Genomic DNA, 14,681 nt, shown 5'->3' on the forward strand with positions numbered 1-14,681 from the left:
GAGAGAGAGGAGAGGGAGATTGAGAGAGAGAGAGAGAGAGATGAAAATAGAGAGGGAGAGAGAGACATGAAAGAGAGAGAGACTATAATAAGGGAGGGAGACTAAGGAGGGAGAGACGGAGGGAGTGAGATTAAGAGAGAGGAGCTCAATGTGCCACATTATCATGTGTGAGAGGACTCCATATGAGAGAGAGAGAGAGAGAGAGAGAGGGAGGGAGGGAGGGAGGGAGGGAGGGAGGGAGGGAGGGAGGGAGAGAGAGAGAGAGAGGGAGGGAGATGCCATCTCATTTATGAGGTTTTGGTCATTTTATGCAAGCCAACTTGATTATAATAATTTGGTTTGGTTATTTGATCTCATATATATTTGGTATTATTTTATGTCTATACATTCAAGCTCCATCCTCTTCGATTAGTCATTCATTTGTATACATCCATACCAAGTATTATTGGAGAGGGGAGAGCCAATGCAAGTGCCCACCTCGTGCCCACACAATTGGTGACTCACATTATTTCTACACTATCTCATGTCTTAGTTGGAGAGATATAGATTAGTTTGAGATATGTGGTTGAGAGAGCTTCTATGAAACAAGAAAGATGTGTATGAGAAAGGGAGAAAGACAAAAAATAAGATAAGAAAATCATTTCAAAAAGTGATATTAAATTTTTCTCTTTCTTTACAATGGAAGAATATAGAGCTTTATTTGGTCATGTTTAAAGTTTTTATTTCAATATTTGGTATGCTTAAGTGTTTCTTTCTTTTTTTAAATTAGTTTAATCTTGTTGTGTTTGTGCATGCATGTGGAGGAACATATTCTTATTTATTTAATTATAGGTTCTATTTTTCTTTCTGGCATGGTGGCTTGTGTATTTAGCAAAATATTACAAGTGAAGGTGGAGATGCATGATGAGGTGCAAAAAAATGTGTTCACCCCATGCAAGATGCACACATTGTCAAGGAGATCCAAATCCTTGTCCAAAATGAGCATTTTTCAAAAATCCAGCTCCACATGCACTAATAAGGCATACATGTTAGGATTTAGTAGCTTTCAATCCTAAAATATTGAATGAAGCCAAAGTTGGACATCTTATAAATTAATCTTCCAATAAAAATTTCAAAAAAACGATTATCAAGTAGTTTTTTGCTCTTCAACTTTTTATGTATTAAGGAGTATGTTATTTTGCATATGTTTCAATATAAAATTGATTGCATACATTTGTATAAATACCAAATATTATGCAACGATGAGGATAAAACAATTCTTTACTATGGTTCTTAGCCAGCATTGCTAAATTTATTGTCATCATCTCTATTTGCATCACTAACTTACTACAACAGTTGCTATTGGTGTTGTTATTAGCATTGTTAATATCATTGCTATGATGGCAACACAAATAGTAGTGCATAGAGTGAGGTTCTATGGTGAACTTAATAACTTCATTTTAGCAACGATGGGGAATTTTTTTCCTAGACTACAAGTGTTGCCTCGGGGAAGTTACTATATGTATATCCTCTACATCACGTGCACTCAAGGCCTATTTATAAATATCCTTATTTGTGCATTTTTCCTGAATAAAACATAACCCTTTTCTATTAAATTTGTAAATAACCCCTTTATATTACACCTTTTTGTATGTAAAAAAATAATAAAAATGGTATTTTAAAAATACCTTATTTTGAACCCACGTGATGCACACATATATTCGTGAGTAACATACCCAAGGGTGTTGCTAAAGGACTCTCTATAGGCCCAATATGTTGTAGTGTACTACATACATGTATCTAATCTTAGGTTTATTTTTTCATGCAAAATTTAGTTCTCATTCTTGTAAACAATTAGGTTCTACAGATGCGTGCACATATACACACAAACACACACACATACATGCATACACACATAATACATGTACAAATGTGAAATGTATGTATGGTACTTGAGTTGAGACAAATGAGAGATTAGAGGTGATTCACACACACACACACACACACACACACACACACACACACACACACACACACACACACACACACACACACACACACACACACACACACACACACACACACACACACACACACACACACACACACACACACACACACACACACACACACACACACACACACACACAGATGCACAAGCATGTGCATGCGCACATGCACACACACACACACATGCGCAAGTACACAAAGTTAGCCATGTCTAAAAAAGATATTAACACAAGTTAGCCATATTTGTTTATTAACAATAAAAGCAACATGGCAATAAGACCCTGAAACAAACATGAGATAGGTTGATCTCTACAAAGCATTAAAGTTCTATGTATACATCCCAAGTTGCATGTGATGAAACTATCCCAATGCAATCAAATCATAATGACTCTTCTTATTCAAACAAAAACATCCCACATTGGTGTTACATGTAATGAAACTATCTCAATGCAATCAAATCATAATGACTCTTCTTATTTTTAAAAACACATCCAACATTGGTGTTGACACAACTTGCTAATATCTATTATGAACATTATAGATAAGTATGGAAAAAAACATGGAGGGGCTTGGACAAATGCATGAGACAATTTGATCTTTTTCAAAGACATAGATTCACATATACAATGCCCAGCTTATAAGTGATGGAACTATGCCAACTTGATGAAATCATAATATCTTTTCTTATTCTAAGTAACTTATATTGTTACATAAAATATTTAGAGAAGATCAAATCCACTCATTTGATGTTTTTCCATCCTATGCCACTTTTCTTGAAAAATCTATGAATGAAGTGTTGGTTAAGAGAAGAAAAGTTGCTAATATAAGTTAATAATATTTGTTGATAAATATTAAAAGAAATATAGCAATAATATCTGAACATAAGCACGAGACATGTTGATCTATTTACAAACACCTAAATTTATATGTATATAACCTAAGATACAAGTGATGGAACTACCCTAATGTAATCCTCATAATGATTTTTCTTATTTCAAGGATAACATCCAACATTGGTGTTAACACAAGTTGCTAATAATTATTATGAATATTATAAATGAACATAGCAAAAAGACCCAAGAGGGACTTGGATAGACACATGAGACACTTGATCTTTTGCTAATAATTCAATCCATATATATAAAGCCCAAGTAACAAGTGATGGAACTATGCCCACTTGATGAAGTCATTATACCTTTGCTTATTTTAAGGAAAATATGTGTTTATCCGAAGTATATAAAGAAGATTAGATTAGCTCATTTGGTGTTGTTTTGACCCTATGCCATTTTGCTTGGAAACCCTATGAATGAAGCATTGGTTAGAGGAAGAAAAGTTGCTCGCAAAAATTATTAATATTTTTTATTAACATTAAAAGAAACAAAGAAATGAGATCTTAACACAAGCATGAGATACTTTGATGCTTTACAAGGACTTGCAATGTATATAGCCCAAGTCACAAGTGATGGAGCTATTCCAATGCTATCAAATCATTATGGATTTTCTTATCTAAGGAAATCATCTAGCATCGTTGTCAACACAAGTTGCTAATATTTATTAGGAATATTAGGAATTGACATTGCAAAAAGACATAAAGAGACTTGGAAAGATGCATGAGAAAATTTGATCTTTTACAAAGACTTCAATCATATATATAAAGTCAAAGTTACACATCATGGAACTATGCCAACTTGATGAAGTCACATCTACTTATCCTAACCAAAATACTAGTTTACATGAAATGTTTAGAGAATATTAGATTAGTTCATTTGACTTTTGTGACTTTTTCTACTTTTCTTGGAAGCCTTCTGAATGAAGCATTGGTTAGAAGAAGCAAAGTTTAAGAGTTAACACATTATGTTAACATAAATCAAACTATGACAAGTGCATTCCTTGGTGCATTCAACTACATAAGTGCCATATGTGATTTGTGTTTGATTGGCTAAATAAATTTCTCTATTAATTTTTAAAACAAGGTATGTGCCCACTAAATTTGGTTGCTTTGTTGATGCAGAAAGAAAAGCAAAAAGAGAGGTGAAGGTTTCCACTTGAGAACAACACATGGAGTGTGTTTCAGTTGAAAATGCTTAAGATTCTAAAAAGTGAAAACCTCCAATGTGTATTACAATAACTTTCATTTTTCATTCAAGATTTTGGAAATTGTTTCTAAAAAGATCCCTCAAGGGAGTGATTCCCATGTGCAATAGAAAGAAAATTCCATAAGTACAAAAATAAGACCTTCTAGACAATACAATAGTAGTAGGATCAAATTCCATAAGTGCAAGAGCCTTCTTGAAAGCCTTAGTGGCTATAACATACTTGGCCTTGCTAGTAGAGAGGGTTGTGCATTTTGGTACCCTAGATATCCAAAAAACAATACCTCCAACAAATATGAAGACATAGCTAGAGGTGGACTTCCTACTGTCTGCATGTCTTGCATAATTAGAGTTAGTGTACCCTATGACTTTAGTATCTTGGCCACCATAACATATGCACATAGCTGTTGTGCCCTTTAGGTACCTCATAATACCCTTGATGGAATTCAAATGCCATCTTCCAGGTGTAGCCATATAGCATCAATTTCCACTACAAATGCTATGTTAGGATGAGTGGTTATCATGGCATATATCAAACCGTCCATGGTAGATGCATAAGGGATCTTGGCCATCTCCGCCTTTTGCTCATCACACTGTGGACAATTGGCCTGACTAACCTTCACATGAGATGGTAGAGGATAGCCAATAGGCTTACCATCCTACATATGAAACTACTCAAGGACTTTTTGGATATATACTCCTTCCATGATAGATAAAGGAGCCATTTAATCATTCGTGATGCACATCCCAAGAATATGCAAGGCATATCCCATGTCCTTCATCTCAAAGCTATTCTTGATTTGATTTTTCAAGGCATCCAACTCATCATGAGATCTCTTAGCAATAAGCATATCGTCCACATAGAGAATAAAAATTAAAAAGGTTGTCATCACAAGTCTTCTTCGTGTATAAATACATATCCATAACACTATGGCTATATCCCTGCGAATACATAAAAGTATCAAACTTGTGGTACCATTTCGTAGATGTATGCTTAAGGTTATAAAGAATCTTTCTCAACTTGCACACTAGGTGTTTCCTTTTCTTCAAAGCCCTTAGGTCACTGTTGTAGTGAAAGTGATGGTGAGAGAAAGAGAGAGAGACAATGAGACAATGAGATGGATAATGAACCATACACTTGTATTGCACACTTTCTTACACTCTTCTACTTTGGAATTGGTGAGACTACACATATATATACAATAAAGGTGTGGATATGGTAGGTTCTCTTAGTGAAGTATCATCCACATGTTCTAGATCCATCTTATCTAGTTCCTCTAAATATCTAGATATTGTCTTCCTAGATATTCTCTAAGTACATGTTCATATGAGTACATTCTAATATTCTAACATTCCCCCTCTCTAGAAAAGGTTAACAATATCTTCTAACATTCTTCATTCCCTCTCAAAAGAATATAGGATTTTCTTTTGCAGTACAAAGACTTTCTGTCAATCATTTTGGCTACAAGAGAAGTAAGATTACAATGATGCCTATAGCATGAGCTTGTCCTTGTTATTGCAGAAGATATACATCAATCTTTGCTTGCAATGATTTAAGGAATGTAAGTTGATGATGAAGATCTTTGGGCTTTGGTTGATGGATACCTTGATGAAGAGGTGATTGCCATAGTTTGCTTCATGATAGTAGACTTGATAAGAGATGTGCTCATCATGTAGATAGATGATGTATTTCAATTAGAGCTTGATAGTTGTGGAGTAAAATAATGGTGATAGCATGTTTGTACATGGAAATATGATCCCAATGTGACTAGATATCATAGCAAGATATTGATAAGGTCCTTGTGACTTGATCTTTTAGAATGAATAACTAGTGAATGATGAAGAATTTCAAGCATATTGTCTTTGAGAGGACTCCAAAAGTTGGGCATAACATCTTCAAAGTAGTTTGTTCCAATGTGCTCATGCATTTCTTTGTACTTTATCCATTCCTTTCCCCTCCTTTGGAAGGCCAAGATAGTTGGCTGATTTGAGAAATATACAAATTGTAGATGACGATTTGGGTAAGGTAGAAGGTAGAACATTTCATGATAGTAATGAGAGAAAATTGGAAGAGAAAGTACTTGTGATTGTTGATGAGGTGTTGCAATGTAAGATAGAATAATGATTAGATTTGAGTATACAATTAGAGCAATATGATTGTAGGAGGAAGGTAACTATGTGGATGTTTGGATGGGGGGATAGATAGAAATGATGATTTGATGGATTGGGAGTTAAATAAACATAGTGTGGATGAAATGTGATGGTAGGATAACATCTTGTGTAGGGATTTAGGATTGCACATTGAGTAGTTGTGATGTGATAATGAGATAGTCAAGGAGATAGGATTTTGATGTGAATGTAGAAACATTGTGAGAATCCCAAATGTGTAGGAGGAAGCCAAGAGTATGTGTGATTGCATTTGGCCAAAAGATTGTGGCACATAGTTGAAGTGGAGTGTGTGTGCGACCATAAGGATATGAGGATATTGACCCCATAGAGAGAGTATAAGATAAGGACCGGGATGTGATCTTGAGATTGAAGTGGAGTTTAGATAAAGACTAGATGTTGCGTGACAAATGTAAGGAAATACGATAGAACTCACATAAGAGAAGTGGAAGCAATGTACTTGATGAGGGAGTGACCTTGAAGGTTCGTAGAAATATCCAATAAGAGTTGATCAAGAACGGTAGGAGTATCCATGTTGTCAATTGAGAAAGTGATGATATTTTGCCATCTTTTTGCCTCTACAATACCATTAAAAATCCTTAAGAATGCAATTCAATAGAGGGGCCATGGGCAATGCCTTCTTGGGCTCGAGATGTAGAGTACAAAGGGCATCCCCTTCTTCAATTGTTGTTCCAACTAAGATAAAGTCCTCTATTTTAGGATGCAAGTGGAGAGGCTCATAGGGGTAACGAACATTATAGTATTGAGAGTGACTGGGATAGCTAGAACATGCTAGGATGGATGAGTTGAGAGCATGAGAGCACAAAATGGAAGATTCACTACAAAGAGATGGATGTGAGAGGCCTTCATGGGGTAGAGAATTGGGATTTTCCATCAAAGAATTTTCTATGTATTCCAGTAGTTGACAAGAGAGAGTGAACAATGGACTTAATGAGGATACAAGCATGGAACATATGTGTTGCATGATGTTATCTAACAAGGATAAGATAAGAGAGAAGGCTATGATGTGGATAAGGCTCAAAACAAGAGGTGAGGATAAATGAGTTTAATGAGAAGCCTTAAAGTTAGGTGAGAAAAGATAGAATATGTGTGGCTAGGGAGAGAGAGGACTTACACTATGTTGGGCACCTTTGTTTAGTAGAAAAGCCAATGATGAAGAGAAGCAAATAGTCAAGGACCCAAGGATTTGACACTTCTTCCCAAGGATTGTGACCTCAGTCCTGCAATCCATGACTATTTCTTTTTTTTTTTGGCTAGAGTAACAACAATAGGTGCTTCCACATCACCATGGCAGGGCAAGGTGGGCTAGAGCAAGGTAGGGGAGTAAAGATGAGAGAAAATAAGTATATGTCGCTGAAGGTACATCAGTAGTGTATTAGAGGAAGGTGAGCCTACGTGTGAAAGACTATTGCTACATGTAAACATTTTAGGCAGAGAAGCATGGTTGATAGAGAAGTACCCCTTTTTCTTGTGCGATGATGAGGCTGAATATTTAGCGGTTGATGGCGCTAGACTAAGAGGCACTGCAATTGCTGCAACAAGAAGATTTATGGCATGCTTTGAGCTCGTGACTTAGGCAAGATAGGTAGGGCACTACTATAGTCCGAATGGTTGCGGGCCAGAAGTGGAGTTGGGAGGAATCTCACCTAATGCTAGACTAGAGACATTTTAGCTGTCGGGTATGACCAAGTAGTTGCTGTGCTGATTGGTGACTATTCCAGATGATGGAAAGACGGTACCAATTGGGTGATAGTGAAGATTTGAGGCGCTCCTGTGTTGGTGGACGTGCTATCTGAAGCTAGTTACTCTTCCTCCTCCTCCTCCTCCTCCTCCTCCTCCTCCTCCTCTTCTTCTTCTTCTTCTTCTTCTTCTTCATCATCATCATCATCATCATCATCATCATCATCATCATGATTACATTAGTGTTGGCATGTATAGTCTTGATGAAAGATCAGAATGATAAGATTTCCAGCTCTTCAATAGATTTGTAATGAGTAATAGTAGTCTCTCAAAGGATAGGATCCAATGATGCACAAATACATGAATATTACAAAGTTTTGGCTCCAAGATGATAGAGAATAATTATTGTTATTGTAGTGGAATGCCAATGGGGCTTATGTGGGTTCAAGTCCCACTTCCACTTGATAGATAGATGCACAAGACATGATTGGCATGTAGATTTTATCAAGATAATCCTTGAAGAGATAGCAACACTTTGTGCTCAAATATAGATACCAAATATTGAAACTTGTAGAAATACTCTTTGAAGTAGACCTCCTTGAGATATAGACTTCATTGTGAATCTTCTCAAATAAAAACACCTTCTTGTTGATGTAGAGACTTTGTTGTTACATGGAAAAATCCTTCTTGAAGTTTTTGATATGGAAATAACTTTTATGGTGAAGAAATATTCTTAATCATGTGTTGCAAACTTAGTGAGTGAAAATAGAGATGTAGACTAGATAATATGAACACTAAGATGCATGCAAGAACCTAGGGCCAGCTCTAAGGTTGTGGATGATGGAGAATACTAGTCCATCAAGAATTTGGTGAGCTCTAATGCCATGTAGTGAGAGTGATGGTGAGAGAAAGAGAGAGAGACAATGAGATGGAGAATGAACGACACACTTGTATTGCACACTTGCTTACACTCTTCTACTTTGGAATAGGTGAGAGTACACATATATATACAATAAAGGTGTGGATATGGTAGGTTCTCTTAGTGAAGTATCATCCACATGTTCTAGATCCATCTTATCTAGTTCCTCTAAATATCTAGATATTGTCTTCCTAGATATTCTCTAAGTAGATGTTCATATGAGTACATTCTAATATTCTAACAGCTGCATATAAATCTCATCATGCAAGTCCCCATGTAAAAAATGCATATTTACATCCATCTCATAAACATTGCTATAGTACCAAGTGTAGGGTTATTATTTTGACCACAGGAGAAAAGGCTTAATTGAAGTTAACACTATATTCTTTCTTGAAACCCTTAGCTACCAATTTGGCCTTATAAGTAAGCTTGGGGCATCTAGGAATACTTTTTGGCTTGTATATCCACTTGCATAGCAATGCCTTCTTGCTACTAGGAAAAAGTCCATGTATGGTTAGTCTATAAGGAGTCAAAATCTGACTACATAGCCATGTCCCATAAGTGACTGTCATCTATGTGCACCATTAGATTTGCGGTCTGAGCAGCAGATAAGAAGCTAGTATTGTTTGATCATGTTTTTGGTCTATAAGAGAGCTCTAGGAGATCTAATGCTTAGAGATTGCTTCCGAGTAGACCCAGATAAGGATTTTTTTTCTTCAAGAGAAGCTTGAGGATTTGATAGAGAATCAGACTGCATAGAGAAGTCTTAAAACAAAATGGAGGCATGTTAAGAAAGTTGTTACTACATTGGTGAAAAAGCATAGAATAAGAGAAAGATTGCATGTATCTTGCTTGCCCACTGTTATGAGAAAAACAGTTGATGTATCCAGTAAGCCATCTACTTCTATGGCTAACCCGATGGTTGCACTTGTGTTGTTCCCTTGGGTAAGTTACTCATGAATATATGTATGCATCACATGGGTTCAAAATAAGGTATTTTTAAAATATCATTTTTATACATTTTTTACATATAGAAGGGTATGACATAAAGGGGTTATTTGAGGGTTAATTACAGATTGAATAAAAAAGGGTTATGTTTTATTCAAGAAAAATTCACAGATAAGGATATTTATAAATAGGTCTTGAACGCATTTGAAGTAGAGTATATACATATAGTAACTTCCCCGAGAGACTGTTCCCACTATTAGAGAAGATGTATTAGATGAATTGGTCAAAGGCATGTATGATCTTTAGTTGAAGGTTGCAAAATTGGATGAGAAAGGATAAGAGGAAAGGGGACAAGCAGCAGCCCCTAAACTAGGGAAAAGATGTATGTGGTGTGATAGTTTGCAACATGAAAGAAAAGATTGTGCTGCTTATCAGGAGGCCTTGGCACGACAGCTCATCTTTTGGAAAGATAACAAGATCCATGTACAATAAACATGATTACCTCTTGCTTTGAATTTTGAAAAGGGAGGTATGCAAAAGTTGTTGGAAGACTTGGCTATCCGAAATGCTTATGTGGTTGTACATGCTTCTACATTTGGTTTGCAGTTGGATATAATGCTTGGCCAAGTGATGGTTGGTCCAAAGGCTGCAATATGAACACATGCTTTCTCAGTTAAAAAGAGAAAAGCTATTGATAGTGAAATATCTTATGCAAGGCCAGACATTTGCGACATAACTAGTTGGGAATCATTGGTAGATGTATATTCAGTGGACACATATTTAGCAAAAGGAAAAAAAATGGATGTACTTATGGAAGAGAAACACAAGATAGATGAAGATAATGCAGGGACATCTAAGAGAGTAACAACAAGAAGTGTGGATTAGCCTAAAGTTACAAATCATTCACCTCATGAGTATGTTATGGAAGAGGTTGGGCAAGATCAGAAACAACATGTTATGGAAGAGGTTGGGTAGGAGCAAAAACAAGATAGCAAGCAAGAGGGCACAAAGAAGGGAAAAAAACCATGATCTAAGTTACACTTTGATATTGAGACAACCACAGATGCCTTGGATGATCCTATGGTGGAAGCGTTAGCCATTGCATCTATAGATTTTCTTAATGCATTTGAAGAGGTTTATGAAGCTCATGTTTTACTTGATGTAGAAACTCAGAGGGAGATCGATGAAATATTGGATGTACATGATTTTCATGATACAATTATGGTTATGAGACAGTTCATGAGCTTGAGGATATGCCTTTAGAGGATGTTAGATATGATACTCCATAAACTTTGTTCTTAATAAGCAATTCAAAGATGTGCAAATGCTAGCCATTTTGGTATATGATCCAGGGGGATGCCTTCTTATATGCATGATGAGTGACAAGTTGGCGTTGTGGGTATTTGAGCCAGGTGGTGCATTGGTGGAACATACCGGAGGATGTGCAGATTGAGAGGGGGTGGATGTCATGCCACTACGCAAATGACAGAGTGAAAAAACTTGAAGTGCATCATCATTTGACTTTTTTATGAATCCAGAGAGTCAATGCCATATTAGTCATTAGTGGTTAGTTCCAAAATACATGATTTTTTTATAAGTTTAGACTATTTTTGATATTTTGGATATTATTTATTGTAAATATCCTAAAAGCAGTAGAAAACTTCTAGAATAGGATGACATGCAAAAAGCAAGTGCCTTTTCAGCCTATTTTGGGAGATCTCATACAAAAAAAGACTTGTGAAATCGTGTGGTGTGTGATCGCAGTTTACATATAGCAAACAAGGAGTGATCCGAAACAATCCTAAGTAGGTGTCCTATGGTTTTACCCCCCTTTCGGATCCAATGGAACCATCAGTACAGAAGAATCTAGTGTTTGATGTACATTTTTGGTCTACAAGAGAGCTCCATGAGGTCTAATGCTTGGAGATTGCTTGCGAGTAGTCTCAAACAAGTATTTTGTTTATCATCTCAGATTCTATCAATGCATAATGCTTTGATCCATTGAGCTTTGTATTTATATTGTGTACATCTTGTCTATTATTTTTCTTCTCTTCTATCTCCTATTCTCTACTTCCTTCTCTCTTTGATCCCCAATGGATATGACGTTTCGACTAAAACCCCTCCAACAATGTGCTAGCCAGCCATATAAGCAATGATCACAAGACTCAAAGCACTTATAGTCTAAGGGTGGAAGATATTGCAAATTGGTAAGAATTTTCATTCCTTTCAAAGACATATGCCCAAGGTGATGATGCTAAAGAGATGCATGTGGAATCATAGCCATAGCTAAAACATAGTCAACTGACACAAATACAAATAAAGGATAGAGGGTACTAGACTTAGCATCCATGCAATAATAAGATTTCCACTGGTAATTTTCCAGGAGGAATCACTAAAAGAGATAACATAACCTACATTATCTAAGGTGCTAATAGAGACAAGGCTCTTCAAGAGAGTTGATACATGATATACATTATGAGGAGTGAACATGTTATCTGAACCAAAATGCAATTGTACATCATCAATACCAACTATCTCTAATGCTAGGTCATTGCCCAAATGGATATATCCAATCATACTACGATAGGAGTGAAACCACTCTCTATGAGGGCTCACATAAAAGAAAGTCCCTGAATCTACAAATCAACATTGAGTATATCCTAACAAAGTATTAGTCAGCTTTGTGAAGTATCCAAAGAAGAAGCTACTAAGATAAGATCATTAGATACATCAAGCTACATTACATTAATCTCCTTAATCTTGACACTAGACTTGCTAGGCATAATGTTGCAATCATTATTCTTGTCCTACACTTTACCCTTTCCCTTTTTTTAGTACTTGTCTTCATGCATTTTATGGCATTGTGGCCAAATATGACTTGCTTTTCTACAATAATGACAAGTAAATTCAGAATTATGGCCGTGGGACTTACTGTAATACTATCCATCTGTCCTAGACTGAGACTTATTAGAGTCTCTACTGCTGCCATTTTCAACTTATAGGACTCTCACAGTTAAAGCATGAAATGTACAAGAAGCATTCACAATCTTTTTTTTCACCTCTTCTATCAAGAGAAAATTGTCAACATTTTGTGATTTAGCATAGAGAGCCATATGAAAAGTATCTCGTGACTCAGGTTGAGTACCAAGCAGAAATAAAGGATGTGAAGGATCCTTGAACTCAATTTCTTGCGAAGATAACTAGCTGATGATGGAGTAAAACTCATTCAAGTGTGCAAACATAGAAGTCTATTCCTTCATGACAAGATCCATCAATTGTTTTAGCCAATATATTTGAGATGCAAGACTCTACATGTCACAAAGATTCTTAATCTTTATCCAAAGCTTATATCCTATCTGATTTCTACTTACAACATTGTAGTGAACCTGCTTAAAGAGTGATAAAATAATTGTGGAATTGCATAGCTCATCCAGTTCATCCCAATCCTCAACTGTAATGTTTTTGGGTTTGGCACCCCTTATTTTGAGTGGTCTAACCTGCAATTTTAGCACTAAAACTTGCCATATCTGGGTCTTTTAGTAGCTATAATTAGTCTCGACTAGTTTCTCAATATTGAAGAAACATTGTCATGAGAACCATTAGCCATAATGAGACCAAGAAAGTATAAAGAAGGGCAAGACGAGTTGCTATAATACCCTGCAAATTAGCCCCAAAAGCATTGCTAAATCAAGCCAGAGACAAATTTAAAGATATTGCCAAAGGAATGAGCTATCTACAAGCTGTAAGCAAAACGTTGTCAAGTCCAAGTGACCGTTGTTGAATAGAATACATAAAACTGAAATGACATGCTAATGTAACAAACTACAGCAATATACCAACAACTAACTGTGACCAATCAAGAAGGAAGAAGCCATGAACAACTGACATTGAAGACTGCCAAAACTATAGCGTGTCAATAACCATACATGCAATAGGCATAGGTGTTACACACAAGGTAGGTCTCAAAAGTAAATGAACAGAACTTACATATGCATAAATCATTGAGAAAAAGCTCAATACATGACCTAGAACCATATAAATACCACTGATAACAACTTGATAGATATAAATAATAGGTACAAGTTAAGATATCAAATCATCCCACTATAGGGTAACTACATCCAATAAATGTTAAGAGAACATGTACATGTCACAACGAGTCCCTCAATCTCATTGTGATAAGCTCAAGCTTAACTGCACATAAACCAAATTCTCTATAGTACATCCAAGTACCAAAGTGGCTCAGTACATAAAGCTGAGTAGTTCCCACTGAAGCAAAATTCAAATGCCAAATGAGTAAGAAAAGCTTAAAACATCATGTGAATGGCATTTGAGTATCCAAGATCTATAGAGTATATATCTGGAAGCACTGAACCCAAGTAGTCTGCAAGACTCTAACTGTAGCATCCAAGGATAGGAATGATAGCCAATGTCAAAGTGTCCAAGCTCTAATCTCAACTAAAGGGCATGTCATAAATATATCCATTGGCATACATGACAATCAAGGTGTTGGTACATCCAATATGTGATACCCGAGTAGCTTCAAAGCATAATGGGCATAATCTTTATCAGAGAACTACTTGCTATTAACTATGAATAGTAAAGATTTGACAATCGGAATTGAGTGAATGCAAGCTTAGTCAAAGACCAAAATCATTCTAAGACATGTGTCAATCATCCCTAAGTGTTAACCAAACATTCAGTCATCAATACCAAGCCTTGGAAGCATCAAGTAACAAGAGGTATATGCTTTTTCCAAATAAATGATATTCAGCCCTATTATTACAACAATGAAATATCTAAGAAAATTGAGCCAAATGTATGCTCAAATCATCCCAAAGCATAACCATTCCATTGGGATACCA

The sequence above is a fragment of the Lygodium microphyllum genome, chromosome 12 (assembly GCF_053477565.2).
Source record: "Lygodium microphyllum isolate KBCC chromosome 12, Lygodium_microphyllum_v1.1.10, whole genome shotgun sequence".
Lineage (NCBI taxonomy): Eukaryota > Viridiplantae > Streptophyta > Polypodiopsida > Schizaeales > Lygodiaceae > Lygodium > Lygodium microphyllum.